At 44.8% G+C, this 16,269-nt stretch overlaps 1 protein-coding gene across 2 annotated transcripts in view; it reads right to left on the bottom strand.

The window, feature by feature from the left end:
- LOC116435127 (acetylcholinesterase) overlaps nucleotides 1-16,269 on the bottom strand; it is a 102,908-nt gene that overhangs the window by 75,227 nt on the left and 11,412 nt on the right. Inside the window, exon 1 of one of the 2 annotated variants that reach the window (XM_031994361.2) lies at nucleotides 11,293-11,889. The exons of the other annotated variant lie outside the window; for it this stretch is intronic. The gene's annotated coding sequence lies outside the window, so the exon portion shown is untranslated. Of the gene's footprint in view, nucleotides 1-11,292; nucleotides 11,890-16,269 lie in introns of those variants that run through there. 2 annotated transcript variants of the gene reach the window in all.

Below are 16,269 nucleotides of genomic sequence, written 5' to 3' on the forward strand. Positions count from 1 at the left end.
TCGCCGTCGTCCAATTTCTGACCTGGCCTAGAACGCTTATGAATATTGCACCGTGCCACGACCTTTTCGCTCCTCGTCGCCGCACCAGCGTCTGCCACCGTTTCATTATTGACGACCGCTTTCTTTATACGCTCGCGGTGGATTCGTGTGTCAGACACTGCCCCCCGGAAATTACTTTTTTCCCCCCACCGGCGCGGCGTGGCGAGCGCCGGCCACGTTTCACGGGCTACGGGCGAAGTCCCGTTGGAAAGTCGATTCTCGCGTGGCCGCTGAGCATTGCACTCGAACCAATCTCTACGAATCAATAGGAAAATTGAAGGCTGGATGCACGACCAGAGCCTGTAAGCGGCGCGTTGTTTAGAAAAACAAGCTGTTTTTTTTTGCAATGAAAACAAATAGGAGCAAAACGAACGAACGTGCCAAGGACGACGTCGGCGGTGCAAGGGTCGAAGTTTCCTACAGCGTTTCATACTCTCGCGGAACCGAGGAGAATCGAAATCGAGATAAGGAGGTTATTAATATTCCTGTTGACTCTCTTGTCTTGCACCGGCGATCCAATTTGTTTTTTCTGTCGTTGATCGTAGATACTGCGACAGCACTTGTTCGATAAGCTAAATTCGTCGGCGAACGTCGAATCGTCGATCGATACAGGCAACGTTGACACCGGTATCGACGGCGACCGGCAAAAATCGGTTTCGAAAAGAAGCTATCCGTCACGCGGTATCAGCGAACGAACGCTTCCGCTGCGGAAACTTTCCGCTAGAAGGGTACAACAGTCGACCGCTTTTTTATCAAGCTTTTAATCGCGCCGCTGCGCATCCTTCGCAGTTGCCGCGGTTTGCTCTGCGAGATGTAAAGAGAATCCTTTTTTTAAATATCGTGGTCACTCAACTGAACGTCCAACGAAGCGTCCGTGACTTTGAAGCTTCAACGACTATGATCTTAAGAAAAGAAACTATATTTTATATTAATACTAGATGTATAGACGTTTATTCTGCAGTTTATTCTATCGCCCCTAGAAAGCTACGTGTTCGTCTATATAGATCGCGGAAGTTGTAGCTTCAAAACTAGAATGTTACAATGCGTATTCGCATAATTGCATGGATCATAATCAACTAAAAATGTTACTAGATTACGTTTAAAAAATTCAATATCCGTCGAATTGACAGTGTTAACCATTAGCATTCCAGGTTGTTTTGTAACCTATAAGCAACTGCAACTAATTTTTATAGTATTCCTAGCGAAAATGAGAAATGCTGTAACATTTCTTTGATCTTTTATTTTCCTTCTTAGTAGAACGTTTGGATGTGTGGAAAATTGAATAATTTTAGGGTGGTTTCTTTAAGATTCATTGAAATGTTTAATATTATAACTGGTGCAATATTGGAGCCTACAGAGTTCAAAGGGTTAATATCTACTCATCATGTTTCGTTATAATATTTGCTCATTACAATTAATATCACTCACTGATGCATAATGCTACGAAATTGAACCGAGTACAGAGGTCGTCGTTCGCGTTCCATCAAGCGTTTCAACAAACCCTCGCCCGTCCCCCGCGGTGTACGCGTCCCGGGGGCGCGATAGCGGACAACCCCCGCGGTTTATGCCGCGAGATACAAAGGGGAAATCCCTTTTCTCGGTCGTCAGGACGGACAATTTGTTTCAACGTCCGCCAGCGGGTCCCTACAAAAGACGGGGCGGAAAGGTCGATTCCGTATGGCGGGGGCGAGGACGAAGCCCAGAAGGGTGGAGGACGGGGGGGACGAAAGGGGGACGGCGTGCCTCGATCGTCCCGGAATTGCAGACGCGCGCAGATACGCCGCGATGATAACGGGGCCGTGCGAATAAAGGCCAGCGTCTTTATCGGGCCGTTGATCTCGACACTTACCGGTATCGAGATGTACTTTTTTCCTTTTTCTTCTCGGTCCTTTTCTGTCCTCCTCCTTTTTTATTTCGCTCGAGGGATGCTCGACAACCGGACCTCCATTCCGAGGCGGAAAATGTGTGACGTGCCCCGGTGAAACGGGGCTAACGTGCTCGCGGAAATAAATTTTCGAGAGAAACGCGTTTCAAGTTGTGCTTTTATCGTTTGAATTACTCGCGGGAAGTACCGTGAATGTAACGTAATAAGTAATGCTTAATTGTGAATTTTGAACTTTGTAGTTATAGCGTAGAGTATAGCTTTGGTTACGAAAGAGCGTGAAAGATCTGACTTTCTCGACGCTAAAACTACCGAGTAGTTGAATCGACATTTCGGAATTCCTGTATAGGAACTCCAAGAATTCATCCATTGAGACTTTAATTGATTTACAATTCAGTCCGCGTATCGATAAATCAATTTCTTTGACAATTTCTGAGAGAAACATCTGTTATCTTTTTAGTAATTGCGTAAAGGAGACATCAGGTATAGGGAATTTTGATCCGTCTAGTAGTTTTTGTGTTAATTCCATTATTAGTTTCTCTCTTTTTGATTCTCGACGTCGCTGTAACAACGAGAACTAATCGGAGTCGAATCATCGTTATCAGTTCCAGCGAGTAATAATTCGGCTAGATCGTCGGCGAAATATCCAGCCAAGTCTCCCCCGGCGGTTTTATCGAACTGGGACGTTATCCGAGGCGGATCTTCTATTTTTGTTATCGGGCTTTAATCGCAACGGGACGAACGGTTGTACACTCCGGATGCCGATTGCATAATTACGATGGAGGTGATTGGAGGAGCGGGTGAATTAATTGCGTTTGTCGCGGTGAACGGTGTAGACTGTCGCGTTCCGGAATTCTGCACTCGGCTCGACCGACGGAATATTTTAACGTTAATTCAATATATTTTTGTCGAATTCGGGGTTCGCGTCCTAAATTAAAGACAAAGATAATCGACGGTCTAACGCTTGAAAAGCGTTTATTAAGATCGGAAGAATCTATGACAGTTCGATGGCTGAGTTCAATCAACCTGGGACGAGGAAAGATAAACGATCGATTGTTTGAAGACCAACGAGACTCACCGAGGGTTAGTCACTGCGAAAAACCGGCACAGTAACTACGAGGATGCGCCAGAAGCTGGAACAGCTAGCGTATGCATCTTCCACGTCCCGTTTATGCAAAGTGGCAGTGGCAGCGAGCCACTTAAAGTGTTGACTGTCACCGATGATCGGGGATTCTAAATACCTTCGAAACGATTGCAACGAGAACATGTATCTCGAACGGAAATATTTAGCAATAATGAATAATAACGTAACGCGAAAAGTCTATTACGAAATCGCTGATAATTGATTTTCATATCACTCGTTTTTTCCGTGAAAGAGCAAATAATATTACACAGAACGCTGGAAATTCTCGTGGCAGTCAACGTTTCAACGCCTCGCCGGTTGTCACACCTCTCACCAAAGGCAATAGCCATCCCCCGAGTCGGTCCATTGAAATGCAGAGCGGCGACTAACAAAATTGCCCTCGAATTCATAGGTTTTACCCTCTAAACTGCACGATATCACGTCTGCCCGGCGATCTGTCGGGGCAAGAACGAAGCAACGTCGACAGACGCGAAACAGGCATGCAAACACGGCGCATGGGTGCGCAAGTGCGCGGGCAATAACGAAAAAAAAGGGACGGAGAGCGAGAAATAAAGGGGGAAGAGAAAAATCCATGGACACGACCCTGTTTCCCTCGATCCGTCTGAATTTCATCTCACTTTCAGCCGACGCCGCTCCACGAGATGGTGGGAGGACGGGGGAGGCCGGTGGAGTCTCACCTCCGGTCAAGCTGGTGGGTCGTCGCGACACACAGACGACGCGCCGACGACGCTATATTGGCGGCGCATTGATTCGGCCGCGGGGGAAGCGAAAAATAGTCGGACTAACCGGAGGAAGTGCATAATTGTGGAATCGAGCGCGTAGTTAGGTCACGGTTCCTATTTTTAGTTCGGCGCTGATTGTGAGTTCAAACGAAAGCAAAGGCCACCTGTGTGTGTCCCAACGTTTACTTTACGCCGTCGCTTTACCGTCTACCGCCTCTCTTTCCCCGCTCGCTCTTTCTCTTTCTCTTCTTCTCTTTTTTCCCTTTTCCCCTCTCCTTCGCTATTTGTCCTCCCTTTCCCTTCTGTCTCTTCTCCCCTTTCTCCTCCATTTCCACTCTTTCTCGTTTCCTTTTTCTCACTCCTCCACTTTTTTTTCTCTTTCCCTTTTCCTTTCGTTGTTTCTAGTGTACACACAATCCTCTTTCCCTCCCTCTCTATCTCTCTGCTTTTCGTTAGGTACTCGTGCACACTCGTGCGCGTCAGCTACTCTTCCCTCTTCTCTTCCTCTTTCTCGTCGCAGAGCTTTTCACGCGATCCTTCATCCGACAAAGCTCCGACGTGCGAACCCACGGGGAAAACGAGCCTCGACGCGCGTCAATTTCCCTTTTGTCGCCTGTGTGTAACCTTGTCATTGTTTCCATTTTTCCGGCTGCCAGCCGGGCCTACCGCGGTCCCTGGTACGCGTCGCAACGCGATATCCAATCCGGAGATTATTTTAGCGAAGAATGAACTTGAGACGGTTGGAGTAGATTGTAGTCTGTAGAGATCTTGGATAAAGATCTTTGATAATACATGTGAAATATTATAGTTGGATGGTTTTAAAGATATTTATCTATCATGTTTCTCAAAGCATGTGTCACGATGTGTCTATAGAAATAAACGCACTTGTTGCTGCTTGGAAACCAACATCCAATCTAATTTTCTATCTAATCATCGAATGAAATATTATTACTGTAAACGTAACATACGCCACTTATTGAATATCATTATTAAGAAATAACACTCATTGAAACCAGTTAATAATCGCTAACCAAGACGTCACCAAATGCATTTCACCTTCATCCGCCATTAAAAAAGAATCACAGCAAAAATTAATCTAGATTTAGGTCGAAGGAGATCCTAAGATCTGATCAAGGTTAAAGTTAAAACTTAATTCCGGTCGGATAGAATTGAGAGTAGCGAAATTACAGTCCAGCGGCGCCGGTTGACAACCACTGAGGGCTCACGCGCCCGTGACTCCGGCCGTTCGAGCGCGGACGCTCGCCGTGAACGGAATAATCGGTGAACGAACAATCGCCGCACGGACACGCTCGAAGATACGCGTGTACGGAGTAAACGCAGCCGACGATGAAAGCAACGGACTTCCCGCGGGTCGAGCGCGATCGATGGATTCGCTATTCGAATCGTTTCAAGGACCCCGTTTACCACGGGCTGTGTGTGCTATCCGATTCATCGTGTGCTCGATTCAACGTTCCCTCCTCCCGGCCCCGTGTCCCGTCTCCGATACCCTCGTGAAAAGTGCGTAGAATATTAACGGCCGGCCTCCGTGAATTCCGGAGAGCGAAGACGGGAACGATTGAAAGGAACGATCCGCTTTTCTTCGCCGATAATGCGCCTACTGTTAAGTCCTGCGACTATCAACAGAGGATCTTCGCGAGGATCGATTCGTCTTTTGACTAGAAAATCGCAATCAATGGGTAGATTATTATCATAATTATTATTATCTATTACCATTGTGATATCTGTTCGTTGATTATCGATTTTCGTCGAATCGTAAAGGAGAAAATTGGGCAATGATTGGGCGAGGATGAAATATTTTTAACCCCGTTCGGCACTATACCACAGAGTAATAATAATGTTTGTAAGTTATCGTGTTAGGAAAAATGTGTATCGAAGCTCGTCGCGTTATCGAAATATTTCGGTCTCGTTTGCGGCCGAATGGGATTGGACCAGCGTGACTGCTTATTGCTCACTGTTTCTACTTGCAACTAAGAGCGTGGTTGCATCAGATAAAAATCAATTTTCACGGGAGCCAGGTTAGAACAAAAGTTGTCGCTTCACAATTTCGATTAATTAATTCGCGTCGAATCTGGTTTTGAATGAGGAACTTAACGTTCGGATGTACAACGCGCGGGAATAAAGAAGCAACGCAATGAAAACGAAAATCTGTTTACCTGTAAATTGGGTGGCCTCTAATAACAATAGTAATAACGTCTTGATTGCCACTCAATGGGAGAGCAGAACAATGCGGGCCGCGAACAATATAACGAACAAGAGAAACGGGAGAACAGAGGGACAAAAACGTAGCAGCTGAAAAATTGTGTAAGAGCCAGGCTACAGAATATTCGCAGTTGATACATCCGAATTGCTCGATACGCGAACTTACGTAAGTGTAATTAACGGAGGGCCAAGTTGTTGTCAATTGTAGCTAAACAAATAAATATGCATTAAAAACATAAATAAGTCTACTTAATACATTATTCAATAGCCTGGGAATGTTGTATCTTCTTTTCAGAAGCAAACAACGAACATGAGTTTCAGGATTAAAATAGCATTTTTCGATTCGAATCGCTCTCATTTTTCGAAACAATAGTAGTTTCGTTATCAACTGTGACGAGCATTAATTTTACTCATCTATTTCAAAAAAACTTCTAACGCTGTCTAAGATTTGTTCTACTTTAACAAGTGCCACTCTCAATATTTCCACAAAACTCTCCTAAAATTTCCTAAAAGTGACCACTCAACAAACTACAATCTTGTATACGAAAAGAGTCTCTCAAACACACCGACTACTACCATCGCACTTCTCTTCCCTCATATCCCACCTAAACTTATAAATAACCCGACTCTGATCAACGACACCAGATCAATTTAATCAAACAGTTTTTCCCTCGAGCAACATATAACCGAGAACTCAGTGTCAGTGGCGTCTCGGGCGTCCGACGTGCAAGACCGACGAGTTAACTCCTTGACTGTCGAGCCCGTAGCATACACGTGCATGACGAATTCACGAAGAACAATATTAAACGTTACTAATTTCTTTAGATTCAGAACTACGTTTGGTTTCTCCGAATATACGAAAAGCTTCTATTATTAGAAATTATTTAATGGACAAATGGAAATAAGACTAAAGCCAGGATATCACCAGAAGCTTAATGTATTTTAAGTGTAAAGAACTCATGTATTCTTGTACTTTATTTCACACAAAGAATTTTTGAAATTAAGTAAATTGTCCAAACACGACAGAGCTTTCTTTCAGAAAGTTTTGGTAAGATTATTAGAACCGACTACACGAGTGTCCGAGAGCGTGTTAGAAGTAGTTAACACTAGAACCATCTTACGTCACAATCCTTGACATGTCAAAAAGGTTTCCGTATTAATCACATTAGAAGCTCATTAGTTCTAGTGTTAAATAAACCTCTGCGCAAGATCCAGTGTACCACTAAAACAATTACCACTAGATACAAGAACATTTACGGTTAGTTCTACCATTCTTACAAGAACTCATATTCCTTTATCTAAGCCTTCTACGTTAGATCCCTAAAAACAAACAACTAAGAAATACATTTTCCTAACTAGACCACTCAAAGTCAACCCAAAGGTTCGCCAAACAATATTTACAAAATTCAATGCAAGTAAAACTGACTCGTTCCATCGTAGCGTAAAAAAGACATCTGAAAACCTAAATGAGATCGAGCCAACTCATCCAGAATACCTCAATAGCCTCCAAGTAATTTCGACACCCCGGTCATCGGTGGCAGTCAACGTGTTAAGGGGTTAACACGTGTTCCCGTGCGTGGAACGATAAGTTGAACGATAAAGTTCGAGAGGGAACAAAGCCCGAAGCTCGAACGCGGCGGCCTTCACCGCTCGGCTACGCAACGAGATTTATCGGCCGACCTCGAGGGCGAGGGGGGAGGAAGAGGTGACGGGTGGGAGGACTAGGAAAATCCGATCCTCGATCTCCGGTGCATCCAGCCAGGACTTAAGCCTATCGAAATTTATCGGCGCGGAGCTGGCAACGGCCAGGCCACGGAAGACAGGCCTAGCGCCGCGTTAATCCCCGCCACATATTCCTCGATATCCGTTCGCCGATCTTATCGTTGATCCAGTAGCTTTGCCGCCGTAACTCACGCGGACTAATAGGACTATTGCGGGACGATCTTCGCTCGAAATCGATCCCGGGTCTCCTACCCTCCCGTGGCACGGCGCGCACCGCGCTCCTTCGACGCCGGAGAAAATTACTCGCCATCGAGCGCCCAGCCATTTTCCTTTCTTTATTTATTTACCTTTCCTTTTTTTAATCTTGGCGCCGGGAACACGACGACACGTGCGGCGTCTCGGCTTTATCGCTTGTTTCTTCTTCCCGGGCGGAGGGCGTTTCTCGTATTTTCCTCTTGTTTCTTTCTTGTTATTGGATTGCCGAGTTCCGCGGAGATTGGAGACACTTCGGGGTGTTCCTACGGTAATTGGGTATGATCATTTTGGGCGTTCGAGGGTGGTTATCCTCGTTCTCTGTTTGTCCCCGACGATGGGAATGGTTCTTTCAGTCGTGTCGGTTCGGTTTTCATGTCGGATGCCAGAACTTCGTGTCAATGAAGATGTTTGGAGTGAATTTTTCAGCGACCGGCAGTTTTATCTGTCACTCACGCTTATCGCTGTAGATAGTATCTGAATATAAATGGATTGATTATCGGATTGCCGATGGGTTGTCGAACGAAACAAGCAGCGTGTAGATTAATAGAGCTGAATGATGAATGCCGACGCAGCGATGCTTGTCTTTGATGTACCGTAGACAATGCGAGATACTTCTGCGCAAGGCAGAATGCGTAGAATCTTCAAGCCTATTTATTATAGCGCGCGGTGCTCCGTTATCACGGCGCGGGCTAATGTAATAATGAGCATGGTCCCTTGCTCCGTGCGCCCGCATAGATGAACATTCTTTGCGCGAGTACTTAGACTTTCAAAAACTTTTACGCGAGACGCTGATAATGATAATAATGGTTATTAACGGGCACGGCCTTTCCGGACTCGCGGGTGATGAAGAGCGCAGTTATAAAGAAAATTAGTGGAGAGAAAGAGAGCGAAAAAAAATCATCTCGCGTCCGTGGAAATGCATCAAATCAGGAGGTTCGAGAGGGAGCGTTCGTTTACGATGAATATCTATGGCGTCGAGTTTGTATGAAGAAATTTATAGAATCTAGAAAACCGAGTCTTTCTGCTGCTCGTCAAGCATTCAAAGTTCACGGTAACCCAAGGAAACGATTAAATTTCTTTGTTTCATTCGACAGAAGTTTTTCTGCCAGGAATCGCAAATGAATTTTTCGACGACGCCACCGTGCCACGGAGTATCATTAACTTCTGCCAAGGTACTTAGTCAAGGTTCCCGAGTTCCGCTGAAATAAGCAGTGAACACGGCTAAAAATAATCGATAGCTTATCGATGCACCTAAATAACTTCATCGAATTCCGCATAATTACACGTTACTATAAAGGCTGCTGAATTAATTATTTTCAGTGGTGCGAGCAGTGAATCGGCGGGAGTTCGATCGGGTTCGCCGATTCTGGCACGTTGAACGATTTTATTTATATTCTCCCCGCTCGTTCGGTCATTCCGTCTTCGTCTACCGTTCACCGTTCTCCTCTGTATCGTTACGATAACTTGTTGCAACGAAATCGAGTTATCCGCTATTATCATTCCAGGATGGGGAACAATGTAAACGGGACAGCCGGTAATGTAAACGCTAGGCGGCATCGTTCGCGATTGCATCGACGGTTCACGGCCGACGCAATAAAGCCGAGCAACCTCCGTTTCCATTTAACGTCGATAAACGATGACCGAAAACGCGCGGCATCGTCGTCTCCCAAAGGGATTATGAAACAATTGCTCGACGACGCGTCGCTTCTAACGGTGTTTGCGCTGTTCGCGTGGAACTGCGTCTTTTCGACGGCTATCGCCGATCTTCGGGCGACTGTGGCTTCTAAAAGAAACGAAATATGGAAATTTCAACAAAATTGTTTAACAATGCTTTTCTGTGATATCGCTTCTAAGAGATCAGGCAGCTAAAGGTTACTTCTGGAAAATAGAATTTTATTTGATCTCAGCTTGTTCTAATTCGTTTATGGAAGTGCGAAGCCCGAATCTGCATAAACATCCGCATCGTTATCTCGACCATCGATCTTGGGAAAGTAGATTGTTCTATGTGGTTTTGAATTAGAATATGAGAATTCTCAACGTTTACGATTACGGGGAAAGCCTTGATGCTTTACGCTGTAAAAGTACTTTGATCCGTTGATAAAAGAAACTTTTCTGTTTGATTGAAATAAATGTGGGAAAGATTCTGCGGCGATACAGATCGACGAAACATTGTTTACAGCAGTGTGCTATGTGAATACTGTAACTCGATGAACCGAGAGTGCTATTAATTGAGTGAAGAACACAACGGAAAGTTGCCGAGAAGAGATAACGAACTCGAACAAGTTAACTTAGCCCTTCGGTTAACAGGTTAAAGTGTCGTTTCCATTAACGCGCTTGTCGGAACACGCAAACATACTCAGATTCTCCTTGCAACATAATTTAATGTGAAGTTCCATTATGCTAATACTCTAACGGTTATACCAAGAGTACACGTAACATAAACGTTCTTCGAACGGTCTCGAAGTATCTTGAACAAAAGCGTCAAGTAAAAGGTGAAACTGACGAATATGTAATCTGAAAAGCAGAAGTTTAACGATGAAACTAAATAGAATACTTTCTCACCGACAATTTCCGACGGAGACAAAATTAAAACGATGCAAGACGCGTTAACCAGTTCACGCGAGTCTCCCCACCGCACGTCCCAGCGACGCGAGCTCGTATCCGCAGTAGATTCGACTCGCAATGGTCAGACAGCGTCTCTAAAAAATCATCCTCTCCTATCACGAAAAAAGAGATAAAAAAACTTCGCCTCGAACTGCCAGAATCTCAACGAAAAGAACGAAGGAAATCTCGTCTCTGGCAGCTTCAGAAATCTCTCAACCGTGACTTAACCCCTGGAAGAGGGGTGAGCAACTGCGTCGCGCGTGAAGCGTACAAAACATTGCTTCCCGGAGTGAGAGACCAGTTGCTCCCGTCGCTCGTCGTCGAACAGAAGCGAGAAGGCATCGCAAACACGACGGCAAGATCGAGAAAGCCAGTTGAAACGAGCGTAGAGGATCGTTTCCACGAGGACACGGCCGCCTAAGACGCGGTGCCGGCCGGAAGTGACGCGTGGGGAGCTGGAATCCGGTAGTATCTCGATCCCTCGTCAACCCCCTGGTACATCCTAACCGTCAATTACCTTTAACCCTCAAAAAAACCCACAATAACCTCGAGAAACCCCTGTCATCCCTAATCGGCCAGCATCGAGCACACCAGTGAAACGTGTTCTCTACTGATTAAACCCCGAGTACGCGGCAGTGATCGATCGGATCGTGCAAAGAACGCGTCTACGAGCGGTGCTAATCACAAAGAGCGAACGCACTTACGAATTTCCGAGACAGCGAGCGTGCACGGTCGCCGGGAGCAGCTGAACGGAGCTACTTCCTGCCGCTACGGAACCGGACTCGCAGCAGAAAGAGAGTACGAGGTTTCGAGCCGGACGTAGCGTAGACCCTTCCGTCAGCCGCAGCGCCTGGTCCGGCCTGGCAGTCTCCTAGCTCGGCTTCCCACGACCCTGACTCTGGCCTTTGCCTCTTCCCTGCTTCCGTTATCTGGCGTTCAACGGCTGCTCCTCATCGGTATCGGACCTTATTATCGGGCGAAGTCGAGCACGCCAGCCGCCCTCGGTTCTCCCTCTCCTCGTTGCCCGCCTTTGAAGCCCGCTTTCAGCTTCCTTTAGCCCGCTCCCCTGTCTCTCCACCTGTCTGTCGGCTGTTCTTCGCCTGTGCGCGCTTCGGGGCGGGGAAAACAAAGCCCGGTACGCTGGCCAGGTGAGGACGCGGCGCCGTGCGCGGTTCGCGGCCGACGCGGCTGTACTCGACGACGGACAACGGGTATCACCTCGGCGACGCAAAATCACGAGAGTACGAGATGCGAGTCCCGTGAGGCGAGAGCGTGCGAAAGAGAAGTAGGCCGGTTAACCGTTCAGGCCGCACTGACGAGTCGAGCCGCGGCCAGTAAGGGTAAACTGGCCTGGCATCCCCTCTCGGCTTCACCCCACTTCAATCCATCCCTCTTTCTCGCTCCATCCCGCTTTTCGTTCCTCTTCCTCTCGCCCGTCGCCTCCTCCCGGCCCGTCGCTCGCCGACCCCCTGTTCCGCCAACCCGACCCGTTCTCCCCGACTAACGCTCCTTCAGCCCCTCCGCTCGCCGATCCCCTCGCCGCCTGTCTCTTATTCGCATCCCCGTCTTCGTTCTTTCTGTTTCTCGCGCTATCATCCACCGACTACCCTCGCCCCCGCCTCCTCCCTCGCTCGACGACCACCCCCTAGCCGTCCATCCCCCCGCGGCGGCGATGTGTTCGTCGCCCCGCCACCGACCCTCCGCCAGTTCATCCCCTTTTTCTCCTTTTCCCACGGGCGACCAGTATCGGAATTTGATGGCACACGTCCGAGTGCCATGAGAGTGCTCCTTTCTCTTTCTGCATGTTCCTCTCCTTTCTTTCGTGTACCGATGAGCCAGGTGTACCTTGTGATTCTCGCCTGGATCTCTGTAAGCTCGTCTCAAAACTTGCTTTTCAGGTTAATTTTCGGATAAACCTCGTTACTGCGACTCGCTTTTATGGGCTGGCACGTGGAACGCGCCGATGTTTCACACGTTGGCCGCCGACTATTTGCTTCAATAACGGTTTCCGCGAACGCGATGGTTTACTGTATGCAATGTATCCTTTTTGAGGGTCATCGATGTTTTGGGTATCCTCTATGTTGTGATTTTAGCAGAAACCTGTGGGAGATTAATCACACTTTTTCTGTTGAGAATGGAAAATTGGGATTGCCGTGAACGTATGGTGCGCGTGTTAATCCTTGAACGAATAAGGATAGAAAATTAATTGTTCTTTGGGGTTTGTTCTCTTGGAATTGTGCATCGCAAAAGTCAAGCGTGGTATTGGTTCCTGGAATCTTTCTGTTTGAAAACGTTGGATACTTTTCGTTGATTGTAGCACTCGAAAACTTGGAACTGGATGTTCATTTGATACCATTGCTTGTTAATGCTTCGGCGGTCGTTGAAAAGAATAAAAATCGCTTTGGATTGACAAGTTTTTTCATGGTTTTCCCGGGAACTGCTCGCCCGACCGAGTTGTCCTTTTAAACGCATATTCCGTGCATCTGTCGCTAATCGGCGAACGATGAGGAACGATCGCGGGGAATTTTCCCGATCTATCATCTTTCCGATCTTTCATCGTTTGAAATGCCCGTACATATCGCCGCGCGTTTCAATGCAAACACGCTCGGCCCCGGGAAGTAAGTTAATACGCTCCCCGGCGAAACGTTTTCACGTGATTTTTAGCTCACATGAAAAAAGTGCGCGTTGCGGAGCTCGGCAAATATCTATGCGCTTTGAACGCTGACGTTATGTTTTTTAAAAAATTCGAATCGTAACATTTCGCTTTACATTGTTCTTCGATGATAAAAATATTCATTGGCGCGTGGATGGATCTCAACGTGTAGCAAAAATGGATGTTTGGGAATTTGAAAGTTTGAAAAATAATGGAATTCTTCCAAATGAATACTATGTCTGTGTCTTTCGTTTTTCTTTCCTTTTCTTTGTTATATTTTCTGTTATAATTATTTCGTATTATATCATTACACACTGACATACATTTCGTTGTATTTTAAAGGACGCAAACTGCTACGTTCGAAATGATTAGTAATAATACTCGGTAGGCGGAGCGTTTCGTTTCGTTCGTAGCTCAGCGGTGTTGCGCTCGTTACGAATTGTCTTTTAAATTCTATTGTGCCCCGTGCCTTTTGTTTCGTGTACACTAATCCTTGATATTTTCGAGCAAAATTACTTTTGCAAAATTAACGTAGAAAATCGTGTTAATTATCCGTTGCATCTTTAAGCTTCCACGTTTAATTACCAGATCCCGAAACGTGTTTTTTACGCTGACATGTAATATTGTAGTAAATACAGAACACGGTAGCAAAGAATTAGAACAGACATGAGTATACTGTTTGGAAAAAAAGTAAATATCAAATAAATCTCGAGTGAGCACACAAGATATCGCAATTGTAAACAGTCGAGATACCTAAAGCTCGAAGTGCGGTATTTATCATTTCTCTCGATGACGCTGATATCTTCACTATAACTGACCAATATTCTTTATCAGTCTCACTAATACTCTTTCAAAAGAACTGCATTGAAATGAGAAAACACAGAAAGAAATTGAAGAAAAATTGATGTACCGCTGTATTTGGGACAGGATTTATAATTTCAAAGTCTCGCTTTTACAGCGTTGCACAAACAGTCCAGTATCAATCGTTGTAATAATAACGTTATTAATCAGTTACAACAGCAGAGGGTCGATTTCACGTGTATCGCGTTTTAACCGGGCATCGAGACTCCCTAATTCGATTTAAAATTCGTTTATCCCTTTACTTTATGTACAAACGCAGCGACAAATTGGATATTCCAATCTCAATATAGCAAAATAATAAATTCTCTTCATTACGAAATAAAAACTCTCCGTATACAGCATATAATGATACTTCTATTTAAAATTCTAATACGTAATTCTACGTATCCCAGAATACTACATTCTATATATACGAAAATTGGGTAAACAACTTGCAAAAATTCTTTGCCCACTTAAAAAATTACCAAGCCATTCAACTCCCGAATTTCCAGTTCCATAAATTTTTCCGACCTGATGTCTCTAACAAACCCTGCACCGGAACTCGCTGGCAATAGCCAGACCGGCGGCCCGCAGCGACACTCGCCATTGCCGTGTAATTATCTAAACGCGAGCGGCGCCGTGGATTTCCATAAATTCGAAAAGGTTATTTTAGGTGGCCATGAAATTCGCGCGGTATCGATCGGCGATGCCGTAAATGTACGGTATTGGAACCCCGGAGAGATCGGAGCGACGTGACGCGTCGGGAGGACTCGTGTGTGCCGTGCGACGCACAGGTGGGGTATTTGCCTGATCTGAGCGGCCAAAATTAAGGACAGGTTTATATCGACTTTTTACAAGGAAATATGAGAGTGTAATGTAACGATGTGTAACAATGAAATTTATTCGTATGAACTGTACATTATTTCAAATAAATATATAAAAAAAATATATATATTTATATATCATATATTACATGATGTAATATAAATAATCTAATATATAATACATAATAGTACATTATAAATAATGTATAATTGTTTAACTTATTTGGTTTCTGCAAATTTTCAATATTAGCGAGCAAAATTGAAGAACTAAAATAATTCTGTTGAAAAATCGCTGAAGTTGAAGGGGATATTGATTTATAAGAAAGGGGACCCGAATAAAAACTTCCAGGAAAATATATTTACCCTCACAGTATAAGTTAAGCAACTTGTTTAATAAAAATAAATATTTTTATAACAAATGCTATTCTAATTGCCAAAAAAAGGTAGGTTGGTTGGTCCAAAGGAACAAAATAATTTATCGAATCGGTACCATCTTAGTGCTAGAAGTCATTGAATAAACTACAATTGCTTCTATTAACTTTCATTAATTGCGAAAGTTGAGAAATACTAGGTTAGAGTGAGCTATGAGTGAAATATCTCGAAGTCGGTAGAAAAACCTGTTCGTAAATCGCTCGCGAAGGGACGTTCGTATCTCGCGGAACGGTTCGATCACCGTCTCGACACCAGGCGCAAAAATAATACCCCTGTGACGCGAGAATATTGAAAATTTGACTTTTTTAACATCATCGAGCTCTCTCTCTTCCATTTATATCAGGCTTGGCTTTATGCTCGCGTCATGATCTATCGATGGGAATGATTCGTTGCGTGGCTCTCGCCTCTTCTTCGTCATTTGCGGATGAATCGCGCCTCGCACGGGTTGCGAGGTTCATGGGGAATCGTCGGAAGATAGGAAGACAAAGAGAAAATGTAATCTTCCTTAAAAATTTCATCGCACCGCACGGAGTGGTTTAAATAATCTATTAAAATTTGTTTCTTCTCAAATTACAACATACATCAACTATACGTTCACTTAATTAAATAACTAGGTCAAATATTTAAGGAGCAGGAAATTATTTTAAAACGAAATCAATTTTCTTCGGCAAATTGGTGTTATTTATGATACTTGTCATTCACCGAAGAAAATAAAAGAAGTATAAATGCCGGACGAATGTTCGATTTCAACTGACTACGAATGTAAGATGTTACTCTATTAATTTATTTTCACCGATGTGCAGTGTTATTTATCTGTCGCAGGTGTCCACAAATACTTTCGCGGTGCTGTCGTCACGAGATTAAAAGACAATTATTTCTTCAAACGTATCTCATTATCTTCCATTCGTTTAGCGTGCGCATTCTTGAGATCT

The sequence above is a fragment of the Nomia melanderi genome, chromosome 4 (genome assembly GCF_051020985.1).
Source record: "Nomia melanderi isolate GNS246 chromosome 4, iyNomMela1, whole genome shotgun sequence".
Classification (NCBI taxonomy): domain Eukaryota; kingdom Metazoa; phylum Arthropoda; class Insecta; order Hymenoptera; family Halictidae; genus Nomia; species Nomia melanderi.